Source organism: Microcaecilia unicolor, chromosome 1 (assembly GCF_901765095.1).
Source record: "Microcaecilia unicolor chromosome 1, aMicUni1.1, whole genome shotgun sequence".
NCBI classification, from domain to species: domain Eukaryota; kingdom Metazoa; phylum Chordata; class Amphibia; order Gymnophiona; family Siphonopidae; genus Microcaecilia; species Microcaecilia unicolor.
In genome coordinates this window covers 121,864,980-121,884,856 of record NC_044031.1, presented here as the reverse complement: position 1 = coordinate 121,884,856, position 19,877 = coordinate 121,864,980, and the positions used below count along the sequence as shown (strand labels likewise).

Sequence of the window (19,877 nt, the reverse complement as noted above, 5' to 3'; positions counted from 1 at the left end):
TGAGACCTTAACACTAAGTCAGTGGGTGGCTGTAAGGTCTCAGACCCAAAATGGATGCACACCAATTTTTATTTTGCCACAAGTCCATTTTTGGCAAAAATTTTAAAAAGGCCTTTTTTTACAGGTGCGCTGAACAATGGATCTGTGCGTGCCCAAAACACAATTTTCAGTGCACATTAGTAAAAGGACCCCTTAGTCCTTATATTCTTGTATTATTATTAATTGTATCTCTACTCAGCCATGGCAATAGCCAGGACAGAACATTGTAAGCCACATTGAGCCTGCAAATAGGTGGGAAAATGTGGGCTACAAGTGCAACAGATAAATAAATAAACCTGGTCTTTTTTTCCTACATAAAAAGGCATAAACGTTTAAGATTCCATCCTGTCATGAACTTGCCACTCCACAGGTAATCAGTAAAACCCTTCACTTATTCAAGAAAGAACTCTGTCCTAAAGTTCTCCTAAGAAAAGCTTTGACCAGTGCAGGCTTGGTTTTTCTGTACATTTCACATATAGAGGTATTAAGAATTAGGGCAACCATGCTGTAATCTGTCATGCTTTCAAGTTCAGCATTCCATTCCCTAATCCAGAAACATTTGCCTTTGACTGAGGACATAGTTCGGCTTTACTCCTGAAATAGCATCTATTGAATTAGCTATGGCCCCCTCTCACATCAGCGGGTGATACCTTCTTTTTCTTCACTGCATTGCACTTCAGCTGGATAGCACGGAGAACAAGTAGAGAGTGTCTCCTGAAGTGAGTAAAAATATAAGGAGCGGCCATAAGAGTCAAGGCAGGACGGATACTTACAGTTTCCTAATATTACATCCCTTTTTTAAAGCACATGTTTCCTTCAACTGGCCTATCTCTTTCTGTTAAGTTCCATGAGCTTAGTAATAATACTAGTACAAACAACATTGAAGGCTCGACGACGCGCTGTGAGAGATGCAGAGTAGTCCTGGAAAAGCTTCACTGGCTCCCCATCATATTTCAGTTCCTCACGGAGGCCCTTATAAAGGAGCAATACCTGAATTTTCTGGGCATAGCGATGAGATTTTGCAATGACTACACAGGGATGCAAGTCATGAGTGCACCATAGGCCCGTTCCTGTCAAATGGCAGCATTCTCCCCCGTATTGGGAAACTGCGCCAACAGTCAAGTATCAAGTGTTTCCGCAATTGATTGTCTGAAATTGCTTATGGCTGCCCCACAAATCTGAGATTATGCCTCTGGGAGCGATTTTCCTGGTCGTCGACCTTCTGTTGCAATTCCTGCATCAAGCGCTCCAGGCCGGTCAGCTCCATGGCCTGGCCTTGTTGCACATCCTCCATAAACGGCATTAGTAGGAATGTTGAGGTTTTAAAGCACTGGCCAGGTGAGGAGGGAGGATTTTTACCGAATGGATGGGGACCCAAGCAGCTGAGGTATCAGCAAGTCTGAAGTTGCTCACTGCATCATGTGACTCCCCCATGGATGATGAACTTCTGTAAAAGAAGAATCTTCTGGTTGATTCAAGGATTTGGGTTAATCTAAACTTAAATATTTGGTGTTCAGAAAAATGCAAAACACTGAAAATATTCATCAAGAAGTTGCACAAAAGTACAACATCACAAAAAAGATTGTTCACCACATTTGTCTTAATTATAGTTTTGTCTATGCAAGTGTTTAGGTTAACATTATATTTCAGGTCACTGGTATCTCTGCATAAGGACTGTGCTTTATTTATTTATTAATTACATTTGTACCCCGCGCTTTCCCACACATTGCAGGTTCAAAGCGGCTTACATAGTAATTTGAAATACAAATTTACAGTGTTTTTTTTTTTTACCAGATTCCCATCTAAAATGCTGTGTTAGTGTCCTGTGTTTATAGTTCTTGTGAACTATATGGGAATCATGTCGGTTATACTTTTCAGAAGTCAAGATCTGTAACCCAGAGATTCATTAAGTGGAGAAAATGGATAGAGAAGCGAAACCAGGAGGATGGTCACCCTGATTTTCTTTTCAACAGAAGATAAAAGATCCCTTACAGATGCTTATCCACTCTTTGTCAATCCCGAATGAACTCCATTCCAGAAATTAATTTAACAGGGACCCTGAATAAGTTAATAGAGCCTACGTGTGTCCAGTCACAGTAGATGAGCTGAATAAAATATTCTTGTACAAAGGAAGCAAAGGTCTAAACATGTGAAACACAGAGCTGCTGAAAGAACTCCAGGATAAACTTAGTTAAAGATACAGATTAGGGGCAGGATATAAGAACATTTCAATGTATTTGACTGTGGAGCACTGTCATGTATACCATAGTAAACTAGAAACAGTTTAGCACCAGCAAGACACATGCAGGGCAATTCTATAAAGTATGCATGAACAGTTATATGGCAGTTATGTGCGTGTATCATTAGAATAATGGCATATATGCATGTATGTGTACAAAAACGCAAATGTATGTCAAAATTTTATCTAAACGTTATTCTGTAAATATGTATGTACCTTACAGAGCACATATTTTACAGGTACTTGTACACAGTGGGTGGAGCCTGAGTGGGGCTTGCACCTAACTTATAGAATACTTACAGAATACTATAAGTTACATCTGTATCTCTGGCACTTAAGTGCACTCTCTGTGCCAGCTCTGTTTGTGCTGTTAGGCTAGTATTCCACAAAAGGGGAAAGGGAGGTGGGACTTGATATACTGCCTTTCTGTGGTTTTTGCAGCTACATTCAAAGCGGTTTATATAGTATATACAGGTACCTGGGGCAATGGAGGTTTAAGTGACTTGCTAAAGTCACAAGGAGCTGCAGTGGGAATTGAATCGAGTTTGCCAGGATCAAAGTCTACTGCACTAACCACTAGTCTACTCCTCCACTCCAAAAGAAAAGAAGGCATCAACAATCCTTTATAGAATAGGCCCCCACCAGGTGCCCAGTTATACAATTGCCCCTAGGAGTGTGGAGGCAAAACATTATATATATTTATATTTGTTTGTTACATTTCTATCCCACATTTCCCCACCTATTTGTAGGCTCAGTGTGGCTTACATAGTTTCAGAAAGGTTGTTATTGAGTCCTGTAGGGTATGTTCTATACAAGAGGTACTTAGCTGACAGAACACTACTAAATAGCAATATCCCGGACTCGTGTCTAGGGAAGCGTACCTCTTTATCCCAATGACAAGCTAGCTGTGCTGGAAAAAGAATAATGCCACAGAAGGAATATATATATTACTAGTAAAAAAGGCCCGTTTCTGACACAAATGAAACGGGCGCTAGCAAGGTTTTCCTCGGAGTGTGTATGTTTGGGAGAGTGTATGTGAGAGTGACTGTTTGAGAGTCAGAGTGAAAGTGTGATTGTGTGAGAGAGTGAGTCTGGGTGTCAGTGTGTTTGTGAGAGAGTGTGTGTGTGAGAATGAGAGTGTGTGCAAGTGTGTATGTGAGAGACAGTGTGAGTGAGAGTGTGTGTGTGTGGGCGAGAGAGAGTCAGAAAGGCATTGTATATGAGAGAGAGAGTGTGACCCGTGCCCTCCCAATCCATGGCCATCCATGTTACTCTGTAACCTGCCCCCTCCATTCATCCCTATCCAGCATTTCCCCTCTGTGCCTGAGGCCTGCCCTGCAATCCATATCCATCCATGCCCATCTGTCCCCTCCATTCATCCCTATCCAGCAATTCCCCTGTCTCTGAGTCCTGCCCTTCCAATCCATGGCCATCCATGCTCCTCTGTCACCTGGCCCCTCCATTTTTCCCTATCCAGCATTTCCCCTCTGTGCCTGAGGCCTGCCCTGCAATCCATATCCATCCATGCCCATCTGTCCCCTCCATTCATCCCTATCCAGCAATTCCCCTGTCCCTGAGTCCTGCCCTTCCAATCCATGCCCATCCATGCTCCTCTGTCACCTGGCCCCTCCATTTTTCCCTATCCAGCATTTCCCCTCTCTGCCTGAGGCCTGCCCTGCAATCCATATCCATCCATGCCCATCTGTCCCCTCCATTCATCCCTATCCAGCAATTCCCCTCTCCCTGAGTCCTGCCCTTCCAATCCATGCCCATCCATGGTCCTCTGTCACCTGGCTCCTCCTTTTTTCCCTATCCAGCATTTCCCCTCTCTGCCTGAGGCCTGTCCTGCAATCCATATCCATCCATGCCCATCTGTGCCCTGTATTCATCCCTATCCAGCAATTTCCCTGTGTCCCTGAGTCCTGCCCTCCCAATCCATGGCCATCCATGCTCCTCTGTCCCCTGCCCTCTCCATTCATCCCTTTGCAGCAATTCCCCTCTCTCCCTGAGCCCTGCCCTTCCAATCCATGGCCATCCATGCTCCTCTGTCCCCTGCCCCCTCCATTCATCCTTTTCCAGCAATTTCCCTCTCTCCCTGAGCCCTGCCCTCCCAATCCATGGCCATCCATGCTCCTCTGTCCCCTGCCGCCTCCATTCATCCTTTTCCAGCAAGTCCCCTCTCTCCCTTCCATGCCCCCCCCTCGCATCCATGGCCCCCCCCCCTTCGCATCCATGTTCCCCCCCTCTTCGCATCCATGGCCCCCCCTTCGCATCCATGTTCCCCCCCCTTCGCATCCATGGCCCCCCCCCCCCCCCCTTCGCATCCGTTTTTTTTGTTTTTCTTCTTTTAAAATGTACCTCCGTGGCGGTTCCGGCAGCGAAGCGTCAGGAAAGTAGGCGGCGCTCCCGACGTGTAGCTGTCCCTTCGCTGTGTTCCGCCTTCTTTTGACGTCATCCTTGACGTCAGAAGAAGGCGGAACACAGCGAAGGGAAGGCTAGACGTCGAGAGCGCCGCCTCCTTCCCTGACGCTTCGCTGCCGAGCGATGCGATTGGTTGAGTGTCATTGCTCCGCCCTCGACGTCATCACGTTTGACGCGTGGGCGGGGCAGACACAATGGGATCTCACCCCCTTCACTTAGAATGTTGGCTAACAGAGGCTTCATTAGAACGTTGGAGGTGCGTTTTATATAGAGAGATTTATTATGTAAAGAAAAATATATGTATAAAAAAATAGTTCTGCAGCAAAATGCCAAGCAAAATAAAAGAACTTGCTATACAAAGAGATTATAACCAAAATACAGGTAATTACATATGATTATCCTAATGGACTAACTAAATGAGTGATTACACAACCAAATTACAGTACTGAAACCCTAATGTTTAGCATCAGAAGTTATACCACACGTCTTATGCAAAATACCGTAGCAGCTAAATTCACAGACCACAAGTCATGACATAACCCATCTGTCACAGAATAAAGACAAGGACTAATTATCCCCCTGGCCATAGGAATAAATCCTGATCTCATCCTGCAGTCTGTGGCAAACTTCCAAATGGTTCCGAAGCGGATTTCTCCTCTCGACTCGAGCTGAATTCTCAGCGAGTCTCTCAGTCCAGGAATAAGGTCCGAGATTTGAATTCTGGATGCAAATGGTAGAGTCTTAGATAAGGCCTGATGTTGTAGCTGAGCAGGCCTTGTCAGTTGGTTACAAGGCATGCAGTTCACTGGTGTTAGGAAAATCAGTCTCTGGCACTTTTGAGCATTCTGTTCACCTGCTAATCCTCCGGTCGTCTTCCTGATTCTCCTCAGTCCAAACCTTTTGGTATCCAAGGGTCAGATGATACCTGTGGACCAATCACATACAGTGACATAATGTCCAGCCAGCTTCATGGTCAAGAAGCGAACCTTTGTTCTACTGTAGATGGCAAGCAAACCTTCCTGTCTGCTCAGATACTCCTGGAGCCATGTGTGTTTCTCTCTTCCAAGCTTCCCAGGGAGATAACGGGCTAGTTGCAACAAAGAATATGTCCTTGGATGAAGTCATGTTGGTATGCCCAGCACTAATGTTCCTTTGTAACCAAGCTGGTTTCTGATGGTTACAGATGTATTCAGGTCATTGGCTGAAGAATTCATATTGTTAGAAAAGAATGGTTCAGGCTTGTATAGGCCAAGACCAGCAAAGGTGAGATCTCCGATAAATACCCCTACAGTCTGGTGTGATTGAATACAAAGTGGATGGTACAAATTAAAGATTGAGTAGTTCGCTCCATGTGGGTTGTGAGGGTAGGATCGTTCGGTGAGGGATTGGGTGTTGACCGTTACTTAGTTATATTAGTTTCCCATGTGTTCTGCAGGCTTGTTTTGTTTTATTTTTCTTTTTAATTTAATTATTGTTAACTGCTGTGAAGGCATGTACCATTTAGTAGTATATCAAGGAGAATTAAACTTGAAACCTGAATTTTCATTTTGAGGGTAGTATTGTAAATGGAGCTCACTATTGCGCAGTATTACTCACATGCAGATCTGGTACGAAAACCTATTTCAGTCTGCCATAGTCTTGGGACTGGGGAGGAGATTCACAGTCCTAAGCACAAAACCAAAATACCAATGAAATGGCTCAGCAAGAAGAAAGTGAATGCCCTCAAATGACCCATTTAGAGGGTAGTTCTGTAAAGTCCACCTATGTGTGGAAAGGAATGGAAAACAAAAATGAGGATGTTATAATGCCTTTGTATCGCTCCATGATACGACTGCACCTCGAATATTGTGTGCAGTTCTGGTCACAATAAAGATTTGGTAGAATTAGAAAAGATAAATTAGAAACAAACTCTCTATAGCTGACCATCCAACTTATGCTATAATTAACTCTATCACTCAGGAACCTGTATGCAATATCAAATTGTATCATATTTTACCATGTATGCACCTTAAGGTAACATCATTTGTAATTCTCGACCCGGAAATGACGATTGCCATTATGGCATAATGTAAGCCACATTGAGCCTTCAAATAGGTGGGAAAATGTGGGATACAGATGCTATAAATAAATAAATAAAGAGAAGTGCGACGAAAATGATAAAGGGACTTCCCTATGAGGAAAGGCTAAATTAGCTAGGGCTCTTTAGCTTGGTGAAGAGATGGCTGAGAGGAGATATGATAGAGGTCTATAAAATATTGAGTAGATTGGAACAGGTAGTCATGAATCGATTGTTTACGCTTTCCAAAAATACTAGGACTAGGGGGCATGCAATGAAGCTACAAAGTAGTAAATTTAAAACAAATTGGAGAAAATATTTCTTCACTAAACGTGTAATTAAACTCTGGAATTTGTTACCAGAGTAAAAGTGGTTAGCTTAGCAGGGTTTAAAAAGGTTTGGATGGCTTCCTAAAAGAAAAGTCTATAAGCCATTATTAAAATGGACTTGGGGAAAATCCACTGCCTATACTGAGCACCGTTAAAATATATGCCTATCGCCCTTGACAAAGCAAACAACTGCGAAACAGGCTCCTGTCGGGTGGGCATTGATTTTGGAGATCTGAACAAGACTTGATAAATGAAGTCCAAGAAGCACGAGGGACATACTAACTGCTGGATTTAAAGCAACACAAAGCAACTCGTAGCCTCTAAGAAGATTGAGATAAGTTATATATATACTCATTTTTGCTTGCATTGCTTTGCATTGCTGTAGTTGACTACAACAGAGCTAAACGTTTTGAAGATCTAGAACTCCATGAATGCATATAAAAACAATTATATAAAAAAAGTGATATGGTCACAGTGTGATATTTAGGCACGTATATTTATAAATTGAACACAAGTAATTTCACAAAGAGCAAATACTGTGCATTATTGGAGGCTGGGGGCAGTCAATGATTATATGTTGTCACAAACACATTGGCTAAATATAAGCCAGACACATATAAGTGTCCCAGTGACTGTATGAGACGTCCCCTACATACATATAATCTACCTCTGTTGTGTCAATGTGCTCTCCTTTCATTGATTTGCGTATTTCTAGGATAAGGAGCATAAAATGTATTGTACTGTTTTGGGAACTTGCCAGGTACTTGTGACCTGGATTGGCCACTGTTGGAAACAGGATGCTGGGCTTGATTAACCTTTGGTCTGTCCCGGTATGGCAATACTTATGTACTTATGCTTGGATTTTAACCATGGTAATTCTTTGTAAATTATCCCATCCTTCTTAGAAACCTCATGTAGCCATACTATTGCTGTTATTCTGAAAAACAAATAGCAAGAAAAACTATTCTGACAATTTATAATAATATGTATAACACCTTTTCCCTTCGTATCGTGGTGTTCCCATAGCAAAGATCTCCAATTACCAGGATAAGGAGGAGGGGGGAACAGCTCTTTGACTTAATACATTTGACTTAATACATTTCTCATTTGGATAATCTCACTGTTCTGCAGTTTCCTAATCTGTTTTTTAATTATTGTTAGGTTTTTTTTAAATACACATTTCAAAACAAAGGATTTTTGAAACATACATTTCAAAGCAAAAGAAATCAAGAAAATGCTTTCACAAAATAAGATGTAAACAAAATAGCTACTTAGTACAATAAGCTTCCAAAATTCAACTTTACGAGGAGAACAAGGAGTACAACTTTAAATGTTTAAGCACAGAAGGATAATATTCATGGTTCATACCCAAATATCATGAATGATTCACTATCTAAAAGAGACCCCAAACTGACATTATACACTTTGGTTAGGATTAAAAAAAAACATTCCCAAGGTGGCCCATTAAGCCCATACATTTGCAGGGAAACTGGTAACGTCTACTCTTCTGGTAGAGTGGAAAATTAACGGGAGATTTCACTTAGGCTGTCTTTTAACTTAAAGCTATTGGAGGAAGCATGGTTGCCTTCTTTGAATTTTGCAAATTAAGATTTGTGATCCATTAAATTTTTCTCCTTGGAAGTATGATGTTGCTATTAAGACCTTGAGGAAAGATTGTGTTATGGAAAGGCTGTGGAGGAAGGCTAAAGATTTGGATGTTTATTAATCATTTAAAATTAGTCTAAATGTTGGATGTGAACAGGCTAAAAGTTTATATTTTAGATGGAAAATCTCTGATTCTATTAATCAGCCACATGAGCTGTTTGAGAGTGTTTGTTTTTTGACTCAGACAAAAACTCAGACAAAGCAGTGCCAGTACGTTTCCTCTATTGGTATTTTGATGTCACTGATTGCTGATTTGTGTTCAGCTGGGCTTGCCAGGTGCATGGTTAGTGGCTTCTTTAAGAGGATGGCATCAGCCATTCCAGAATATTTAGATTTAGGAATTCCTTTCCTGCATTCTCCTGTAGTATACATGAAAGACAAGAAATATCATTGGGCTTCTTGGAGAGAATGGCACTTTCAGCTTCCCTTTTGATGTTGAGACTCTTGTTAGCAGTTCTCTCAACTACTTTAAATCAAGAGTTGCCGAGGTGGCCTCACATTGATGGCTGTCTTGTCTACTTCAAATTGGCAACATCTGACTTTGTGATTTTCTTAGTTCTCACAGCTGCTTATCATCGTTGACTGTTTTCTGGCAGTGGGTCACCCAACTGTTTCTCATTTATTTTGACCATTGAATCATGTAGAGTAGAGCTGCTTAAGTTCTTTTGATCATATTTAACAAATGCAATATAGTAAAGTGTGGGCAAGCATTTTTTACTTTTTGCCTTTATGATTATTATTATTATTATTATTGCTAGTATGATTATTTCAGCATTTCTATAGTGCAGTAAATCAAGGTGTTTTACAGTAAATTAGATACAGCTACAATGAATACATGTTTCAAAGGGGCCTGTAGAAAGCATTTAAATTTATAGAGATAAAATACATTGTCCCACACAGGATCAGTCTTTTTATTAGAGCTGCATAGTATATCTTATTGCAATAAAGAGGGAAAACTGGGAGAGAAGTCTCTCTCCTTCCACGTCTCCCTGAAGTATGACAATCCAAATGATTATGTTTATACCCTTAAACACATATGAGGTAATTGATTAATCTACACGGAATTCCATAGCATCAGCAAAACATACTTTTATAGACGGCTGAACTTAATCTAAGCAAGTATAAAGTATAAGGGCATAGTACAATGGAAAAACCTATTACATAGCATTTCTCAACTACTTTTAATAATAGACTAACATTTGTAACCTGTTTTCTTTAGTTAAACACAGAATATACTTTACTTTTCCAAAAGAAGACATCTATCACAAATACTGGTCAGTTTCAGACCTTCTGTAACCTCTCTCTTATCAAATGGCCTTTCTTTGCCAATACATTAAAGAGGTGTGTAGTAAAAAATCTCTATTTGTACTTGCTGGCCTTCCCCAAGGTCAGCTAAGCTAGCATTTGTCAAAAACTCACTTAAGACAATTTCTTGTATTTCTTTTAAATGCATAAGGTTAACTCTATCTTTACCAGTTCCACAAGCCAATGTACTAAACTGCACTAATTCTGGCACCTAAAGTATAAACCATGGAGATTATTATGTGTATTAACAACCAATTTCAATGAGATGCAAATGAGGTATGTGTTACCATAGATATAATATGTGCTCACAAGTACATGTATATTGCTGGCACTTAACTACATTTCTCAGAGCTATAGCTTCATATTTTGTGTTCTTGTGTTTGTATAGGTAATAGAAATAAAACATGGAAAAGAAAATAAGATGATATCTTTTTTATTGGACATAACTTAATACATTTCTTGATTAGCTTTCGAAGGTTGCCCTTCTTCGTCAGATCAGAAATAAGCAAATGTTTGTAGATGACAGTATATATAAGTGAAACATCAAAGCATTCCAGTGACAGTCTAACTGGATGGGGGTGGATAGGTGAGAGGAAGATTCGGGTGGATGAGGGACAGGGAAATATTCATGGAGCAGGAGGGTGACAAAGCAGTACAATTTTATGGTTTATAATGGGCTAGAAATCCGAGATCTTTGTTAAGTCTTGTCTGTTGGGTGTCAAACTATTTAATCATTCTGACTTCAAAGGTCTTACGTTCCTGTATTGTTTTAAAGTTCCCTTTTAGGATTCTTACTATGAAATCACTGGTACAGTGTTCTGGTTTTGTAAAGTGCTGCTCCACAGGTGTGACATCTTCATTGTTACTAGCATTTTTCATATGGTGTCTATGTAAATTAAATCTCTTCTTTAGCATCTGACTGGTTTCTGCAATGTAGTAGCCTTCGTTGCATTTTTTACACTGAATGATATATACCACATTGGAAGATGAGTACGTGAAAGATTCCTTAATGTTGAATATTTTTCCCTTGTGAATGACCGTGGGGTCCTGTGAAATGTTTTGTCATAGTTTGCAGCTGGATATATTGCAAGGATGTGTGCCATTCTTTTCTTTTTGAGTCTGTGTTGGGAGCTTACTTCTAATTAGCTTGTGTTTTAAGTTGGGTGGCTGTCGGAAGGCCAGCACTGGTGGGGATGGGAATATCTCTTTCAGTAATTCATCCTTCTGGAGTAGAGGCTGCAGATCTTTTATGATTTTTCTTAATTTTTCCAGCTCTGGGTTGTATGTCACTAAGGGGGATTCTGTCCGTGGCTTTTTTTTCTTTATACTGTAGCAGATTTTCCCTGGGTGTTTTGAGGGAGGAGGCAATATTCTTGGAGATTATTTTGGGGTTGTAGCCTTTCTGTTCGAAGGATGCAGTCGGGATTTCAAGGTGTCTGTCTCTGTCCTCTGGGTCAAAGCAGATACGGTGGTATCTTGTGGCTTGGCTGTAAATAATGGATCTTTTTGTATGTGAAGGGTGGAAGCTGGAGTTGTGGAGGTAGCTGCATTTGCCTGTGGGTTTCTTGTATATGGATATTTGTATATATCCATCGCTGACTCAGACTGTGGTGTCCAAAAAATTGACTTTTTCTGGGGAGTAGTCAATTTTGAATCTGATTGTAGGATGGTATGTATTGAAGGAATTGTAAAATTGTTTCAGAGTATCTTCCACCTCAGTCCAAATCATAAAAATGTCTTTGATGTACCAGTAGTATTTTAGGGGTTTGGTCTGGTATGTATTCAAAAATGTCTCTTCCAGCTCAGCCATAAAGAGGTTGGCATATTGGAGTGCTGTCCTGGTGCCCATCGCAGTGCCCATTATTTGTAGATAGATATAAGTGGAAATAGTTGTGAGTTAAAATAAATTTGATTAGTTTTGTAATGGTTTCTGGTGAGTATTGATGGTCCAGTGTGGATGTTTTTAGGAGTTTCTCACATGCAGCTATGCCATCCGCATGGGGAATGTTGCTGTATAGTGATTCTACAACCATCGTGACCAGAAGGGTACTTGGTGGTAATTGCTTGATATTTTTCAATTTATTCAGAAAGTCTGTGGTGTCTTGTATGAAGCTGTTTGTTTTGTGCACGAGAGTTTTCAGAATTCCCTCTATGAGTCCAGATATTTTCTCCGTGAGTGTGCCAATACCTGATATGATTGGTTTGCCAGGGTTTCCAGGTTTGTGGATTTTGGGTAGCGTGTAGAATGTGCCCACAGAAGGCTGGTTTGGTATGAGTTTCTTCAGATGTGGCTGTACTTGTTTAGGAAATGTTCTGATCAGGTCTTTCAGCTGCTTTGTATAATCCTGTGTGGGATCCTCAGTTAGTTTCCTGTAGTATGTATTGTCTGAGAGCTGTCTGTGCCCTTCTTCAATGTATTATTTTGTGTCCATAATCACCACTGAGCCTCCTTTGTCTGCGGGTTTGATGATAATGCGTGGGTTAGTTTGTAGAGTTCTTATGGCCGCTCTTTCTGGTGGAGTAAGATTGTGCAGAATTTTCTTTTGTTTGCTGGAAAGTTGTGATTTTACCCTATGTCTGAAGCTTTCTATGTAGTTGCCCAGCTTGTTGTTTTGTCCATCCTGTGGGGTGAAATAAGTTTTCTTTTGTTTAAAACTGTATTCCGGTCAGTTGGGATTTCCTTTGTTGTGAAAATGTGCCTTCAGGCGCAGTTTTCTAAAGAATTCTTCCAGGTCTGAGTATAATTGAATTTCGTCCAGCTTGCTGGATGGGCAAAATGAAAGTCCTTTGGAGAGTACAGAGACTTCATGCTGTGATAATTGATGGTTCGAGAGGTTTATTATCCCCATTTGATCTGTATCTCCAAAAGTGTGATCAGTGGTTTATCTGCAGGGTCTCTGCAGACTTCCTGTGTTTGTAAAGAAACTTGTGTGCATACTTAACTTTTGGTATGCTAATAATTCTTGAGTTTCTTGATATAGTTTTGCTTCTGATTACCTCCTTAGCATAGATTTCATATTAACACTATCACAAGCTAGTTTATGTACATTCATTGTTAAATATGCTTAAATTTTCTTGCACATTTTAGCACTGAGTGGGTAATTATTTAACTGTGCGCCTATATTTAGGTCCTTTCTAGAATAATAACTATCAGGTGTCTATAATTTACCTATGCCTAAATGCTAGCGGCATCCTCATAACATAGTATTCTGCAAGTTAAATGCATTAACTGTGAGTACCGCCCATGCTTGGTTCAGACTCCGCCCATGTGCATACCTATCTGTCAAATACACGCTAAGTAAGACGTGTGTGTATTTACAGAATCGCTCTTAGGCAGATTTTTGGCATTTATGCACATATGGGCATACGTGTGCATGTATGCCACTACTCTAATCATTTATGTGCAAAATTGGCAGATAAATGTTTGCACCCATTTTATAGAATTACCCTCTGAATGTGCACTGTCTGCTTGAATAGCATTATTGCCTTTCAGTATATTGGCTCCAGTGGGAGAGAGAGTGACAGTGATTGTTAGTAGCAGAAGTAGAACATTTTGGAGAAAATGTATAAGTGACCTAGTCTTTGGGAGCAGCATTTTCTCTGAGGACAAGTAAGATAGTAAGTCCTCACATATAGATGATGTTATCAATGGAGGCCAGACACAGGAAAGGACTCCTCTAGACTTTCTAGGAACTGCATATAAAAATATACGCAATGTCTTAAGTAAGCCTACTGGGCATAGGGCGTTTCATTTGAAAATCCATTTCATCTCATTCTCTGCTCATGACATGTCCCCTCCCAAATATATATGTTAAAAAAAGGCCCCACATGGTTAGCGTAAGGAAAAAAAGTGTTTTCTCGCACATTAAGCACATGTTAAGGCTTAACGCCCTTTAGTAAAAAGGCCCCCTAAGTTTGTAACTAAGGCAGTAGAGATTTAAGGGGCCCTTTTGCTAAAGCTTAGCATGCGCTAATGAAAATAGCGCACACTAAGTGCTGCATGTCCTATTATACCTATGGGCCACATGGCACTTAGCACATGCTAATGTCCGCTACCATGCACTAAGCTTTAGTAAAAGGGCCCCTAAGTGACTTGCCCAAGACCACAAGGAGTAGCTATGGATTTGAACACAGTCTCGCTGGTTGTCACCCCAGTGCTCTAACCATTTAGACTACTCTTCAGTTGCATGGAGCTGCATTGATAGAGTACTATAAACATGAAATTATTCCACGTGGCTTGCGTGTGTTTTGAAAGAACCTTGTCTTCTTCATCTATGAATAATCTTTTTGGGAAAATGGAATAAGATGCTTAACAAGTGCCTTTTGGGCTTGATGATGTTGCTGATTGAAATGGCTAATGATAGCAAGTTAAAGTGAAACAATAAATGGAACAGCAATTAACAACTTTAAAATAGCAGAGTAATTTTGATACACAGCATGAGACATAATTGAATGTGATGAAGAAATTTAGAGCAGAATTAGGAAATATTAAACTTGGTAAGTTTAGGCACAATGAAAAAAAATTTAAAACCAACAATATATGTCCATGAACACATAGGGTACAGGAAGATGATGTTACCGTACCTGAGAAAATACATTTTGAATTGTCATCAGATAACCTTACTAGTAGTAATGAAATGATTTAGCAGGATTTTTAGGACATGGGAGTCAGTTCAATAGGGGAGCATGATGAGATAAACGAACAAGAAGAGCATTAAGGAATTAATAATGGCTTGCCAGCAATCAAATGTGGACCAAATGTAGCAGTGATTAATTTCTCTACAAAAGGATTAACATCTGGACAAATTCCTTTATTAGGGATTATCATTTGTTCCAGAAGGTCAACATGATAGCTTTCAATTTCGTGTGGATTTTGAGAGATGTAATTTAATTTAGTATTGCATTTACCATAAAACAGCTCAAGGCGGATAAAAGTAATAAGCACAATTACAATGAGATCATATTCCATTACAGTATATAATGGGACTCATTTTCGAAACAGAAACACGTCCAAAAAGCGGCACAAAGTAGCAGATAGACCTTTTTTTGTCCAAAACGTCCAAATTGCTATTTTCAAAACACATTTTAAGATATTGTGAGCACTCTGGAGGGCTGGTGCGAGGGAAAGGGGATAGTGGGTCTTTCAGCCGGCATCATCCCCGTTCATTCAGCCCAGTGAGGAGAACAGGGCGCCCTCTAGGGATCAAACTGCCAGGGAAAGCGGTAATGCAGGAGAAAAACTACACTTCCCAGAAGCCAGTGCAGGGTCAGCTGAACTCCCAGGAGGGGGAGGGTGGAGTGACTGATTGGGAGATGAGGTCTGATCCTGGAGATGGGGAACAGCTGGTGGAGCTTGGGGAGGAGGAGATGGAGTGGAATAAAGAGGAGGTAGAAGGAGAAGGTAAGGAGGAGTGCATGGAGGTTGGAAGGTTTGCTCAAACTTCCTCAGGAAAGGTAAAGGCTTTGGTGGCGGGAGTGTGGCCCAAGCTGTGCATACTTGGAGAGGATAAAATAATCCAGTGGGGAAGCCACTGGTGGAAGAAGCTAACCCATAAACTATCTAAGGGTAGAAGATAGTGCTGATGAGGGGAGGCTACAATTGGGAGCAAGACAAAGGTTTATATTCTGAGTTACAATTGGGAGCAAGAAAAAGGTTTATATTCTGAGTTAAGATTGGACTGTGTTAATAAGCTGAATGTGGAAAAACTGAACTGACTCTTGCATTCTTGAGGAAGTAACTGCTTGAAGATTAAAGCTGTATTAAAAGATGCTGAGAGAATAAAGACCTGTGGTTTTCAAGAACTATAAGACTGCTGGAGTTTGTGTGTCCCAGTTGTGAGCTGATCCTGGGCGCAGGTCAGCTGGGCAGCAGTTAAACTAGGCCAGAAGCAGTGCAGCAAGGCGGTGGTTGCAGCTCGTACCGGGGAAAAGCTAGCCAAGCTAAGCAGGGTCGACCCCGGCTCTCACCTGGAAGAGTGACCTGGTTACAGAATGGTGGCAGTGGTGGGATTGTCTGAACAACCCGCCGGCAAAAGAAGCGTGTATTACTCCGAGTTCTGGTAAGCATATACGGGACTCGGGTAACCAGGAGGAGGGGGATATAGAGGGCCGGAGCTGTGTAATACCGCACTTGGAGAGTGTTCTTTGTTGTTCCCTTTCTCTCAGGTACCGGTGGCTAAGGCGACATGGAGTCGAAGGAGCTGCTGTCTTTTATGGCCCACCAGTTCCAAAAGCAGCAGGAAATGGCTCAGAGACTTCTAGAGGATTCCTTGGCTGCTTCTCGAGCACAGATACAACCGGTGCTGGAGGTGGTGCAGGAATTGTTACGGGCAGTACCCCTACCGAGGAAAGAGAGCCCCTCATTGGAGGCTATAGCCACTGGAGCTGTGCCTGGAAGCCTGGAGCCTGGACGGGTTAATTGGCTGCCTTGGGGCAAGTTAACAGAGCAGGACGACATTGAGGATTATCTGGGGACTTTTGAGCGGGTAGCATTGGCGGCTGCCTGGCCTCAAGAACAATGGACCATCAGACTGGCTCCCGCCCTGTCCGGGGAAGCCCTGGCAGCTTTTCGGAGCCTGTTGCCAGGGGACGTGGTGGATTATCAAAAGCTGAAAATGGCTATTTTGGACCGGTATGGGGTAAGCAGGCAAACTTATCGCAGGCGCTTTCGGAGTTGGAGGTGGAGGGAGGGGGAGACTCCGAAGGCCTTGGCCCAGAAGCTGATGGACTTGGCTATCAAATGGTTAGAGCCTGATAAGCGGGCAGTGACTCAGTTAATGCAGGATCTGGTGCTGGAGCAGTTTTTAGAGGCTCTACCGGAGAGTATCAGGGTTAATTTGATCAGGAAGGGATGTGAGACTCTGGAAGAAGCTATCAAAGGCTTTGAATACTTTCTGGAGTCACAATACTCTGAGGGGGGAGAGGGTGTCTGGCGGGGTGGTCGGGGTAAAATGTTCAAAGGATCTGGGTGGAGGGAGGAAGGTCCTAAGGAGGATGATAGAGTGTGCTACCGATGTGGGAAGTCGGGACATCTGAGGAGGGACTGTAGGGCCAAGTTGGGGCTCATATCTCAGGTAACCCCCTCTAAGGAACCCCAGTTTACGCATTGGGTTAAGATAGGAGGGGTCTCGGTGGAAGGACTTTTGGACTCAGGAGCGGACCAGACAATGTGCTCCCAGAAGTTGTGGGGGCAGATTGCCCGGAAAGGGGGTCAGCAGGGTAAGAAGAGAGACCGGTCCGTGGCTATTCAGTGCATACACGGGGCCTCCTCAAGGTATCCGGTCCGGCTAGTAGACATACAGGACCAGGAGGGCCTTCAGTGGGTGTGGGTGGCTGTACTTCCTAGGCTTCCTCAGGATCTCATTTTAGGACGGGATTGGGCTCCATTCACATACTGCCTTGGGGGTAAGCAAGCCTTGGTATCTACCCGGGCCCAGGAGAGGCAGGAGAAGGAGCAGGAACTGTCCCTGGCGCAAGTATTTCCATTCCAGGGAGAGGTTATGGGGCGGCCAGGGAAGACAAGGAAAGGCTCTCAGCAAAAGAAACGAGGTCAGGAGCAAAGGCGGCAGCATTGTCAAGAGCTCCTTCATCAGGGGAGGTTCCCAGGGGATACGGAACAGGTGTTAGAGAGATTCCCTGATTTTTCCAAAGAGCAAAAAGATGACCAGACATTGCAATATGCGTGGGAGCGGGTAGATCAAGAGGGAGAAACCAGCTTCCCTCGGTTTGTTAGTGACAAGGGGTTGCTATATCGGCTGTCCTGTTTAGCAGGGAGGAAGGAACCTCAGAAACAGTTAGTAGTACCGAGGGGGTTTAGGAACCTGGTGTTACGGGTATCTCATGATCATATCTTAGGGGGTCACAAGGGGGCTCAGAATACTCTCCGGCAGGTATTAAACAGATTTTACTGGCCCGGGGTGTATAAAGAGGTGGAACAATTTTGCAGCTCCTGTAGTCAGTGTCAGAGGGTATCAGAGCAAATACCGAACAGAGTGCCCCTACGACCCCTTCCCCGTATAGGGACTCCTATTACCCGTATGGCAATGGATATGATCGGGCCCATTGATAAGTCCCGAAGGGGGTATTCCTATATTCTAGTGATCATGGATATGGCCACAAGATACCCCTGGGCCGTGCCGCTTCGTACCACCTCAGCGAAAGTTATTGCGGCCCAGCTAATTCGGATCTTTTGTGAAGTGGGGTTTCCCAGGGAAATGATTACCGACCGGGGGACCAATTTCATGTCACGAACCCTGGCCCAGGTGTGGGAGGCTTTCGGAATACAGCATATTCGGACCGCAGCTTACCATCCTCAGACTAATGGCCTGGTGGAGAGATTCAATAAAACCTTGAAAATGTTGTTGAGGAAAGGGTTAGGTTCCTCCCATGAGGAATGGGATCTATTGTTACCATTTGTTTTGTATGTGTGTAGGGAGAATGTTCAGGCCTCTCTGGGCGTATCACCATTTGAATTGATGTATGGGAGATCACCCCGGGGAGTGTTGGATGTGTTAAGGGAGCAGTGGGTTCCTCCGGAAGAGGAGGATCGGGATGTAGTGAACTATCTAGTGAAGCTGAAGGAACGGTTGCATAAATTGAGCCGCGGGGCTCAGCAACACTGGGAGAGGAGTCAGGATTACCAGAAAGCCTATTATGACCGGAAAGGGGTGGAGAGGGCATTGAAGGTGGGGGACAAAGTCTTGATCATGATTTCAGACTCACCTCATAAGTTCGTGGGACGCTGGAGGGGTCCTGCGGTCATAGAAAAGAAGTTAGGTCCAGTCACCTACTTAGTAAGGAATGAGCAGGGCCGGGAGCAGACCTATCATATAAATGTACTTAAACCTTGGCAAGAGCGAAGGGGACTATTTGGTCAGGCTAGGGGGGAAGCTGAGGAAGAATTAGGACCACAGATCACGGAGATATATAAGGCAGGAGAACCGCAGATTGCTACTACATTGCCAGGGAGTCAGCAGAAAGAGGTGCAGGCACTTGTGGAGGAGTTTCGGGATGTCCTGACTCCTTGCCCAGGGGAAACTCACCTTATCATGCATGATATCATCTCGGAGCCGGGCCGGGTGGTCAGACAGAGACCTTACCGTCTCTCACCCCCAAAGAAACAAGAGGTGGTCCGACAGGTACAGGAGATGCTGGATTTTGGGGTCATTGAGGAATCTGTCAGTCCATGGTCGAGTCCTGTGGTGTTAGTGCCCAAATCCGATGGTACGTGGCGGTTTTGCATTGACTTTAGGCAAGTTAATGCGCTCTCGGATGCCGACGCCTATCCGATGCCACGTATTGATGAGCTTCTGGATCGCTTGGGTACTGCACGATATCTGTCCACCCTGGACTTGACCAAAGGGTATTGGCAGATCCCTCTGACTCAGGAGGCCAAGCCTAAGACAGCCTTCTCTACACCCATGGGGCTCTATCAATTTAAACGCATGCCGTTTGGGCTTAATTCAGCGGCAGCTTCCTGCCAGCGGTTGTTAGATCAGGTGTTAAGACCGCATCAGCAATATGCAGCGGCTTACCTGGACGATGTTATCATTCAGAGTGAGGATTGGCCCTCGCATATTATAAGGGTGAGGGCGGTATTAGAGGCTTTTCGTCAAGCAGGTTTGACTTTGAACCCGCAAAAGTGTTGTTTTGGGCAGGAGAAGGTTAAATATTTGGGATACTGGGTGGGGAATGGTCAAATAACTCCGCTCTGGGATAAGGTAGCGAGTATCCAGGACTTTCCATACCCCAAAAATAAGAAGCAGTTAAGGAGCTTTTTGGGCCTAGTGGGGTACCTGTGGTTTTCAAGAACTATAAGACTGCT

The 19,877-nt window shown here is 43.0% G+C and overlaps 1 protein-coding gene and 1 long non-coding RNA gene across 3 annotated transcripts in view; both read left to right on the top strand.

The window, feature by feature from the left end:
- The window catches only part of ADAM22 (ADAM metallopeptidase domain 22), a 661,757-nt gene that overhangs the window by 125,470 nt on the left and 516,410 nt on the right, over positions 1-19,877 (top strand). The gene's annotated exons all lie outside the window — the stretch shown is intronic.
- On the top strand, positions 5,915-14,631 carry LOC115468193. Its single transcript, XR_003941830.1, has 3 exons — positions 5,915-5,996; positions 10,967-10,976; positions 14,620-14,631. It is a non-coding gene; the product is annotated as an uncharacterized LOC115468193 (long non-coding RNA).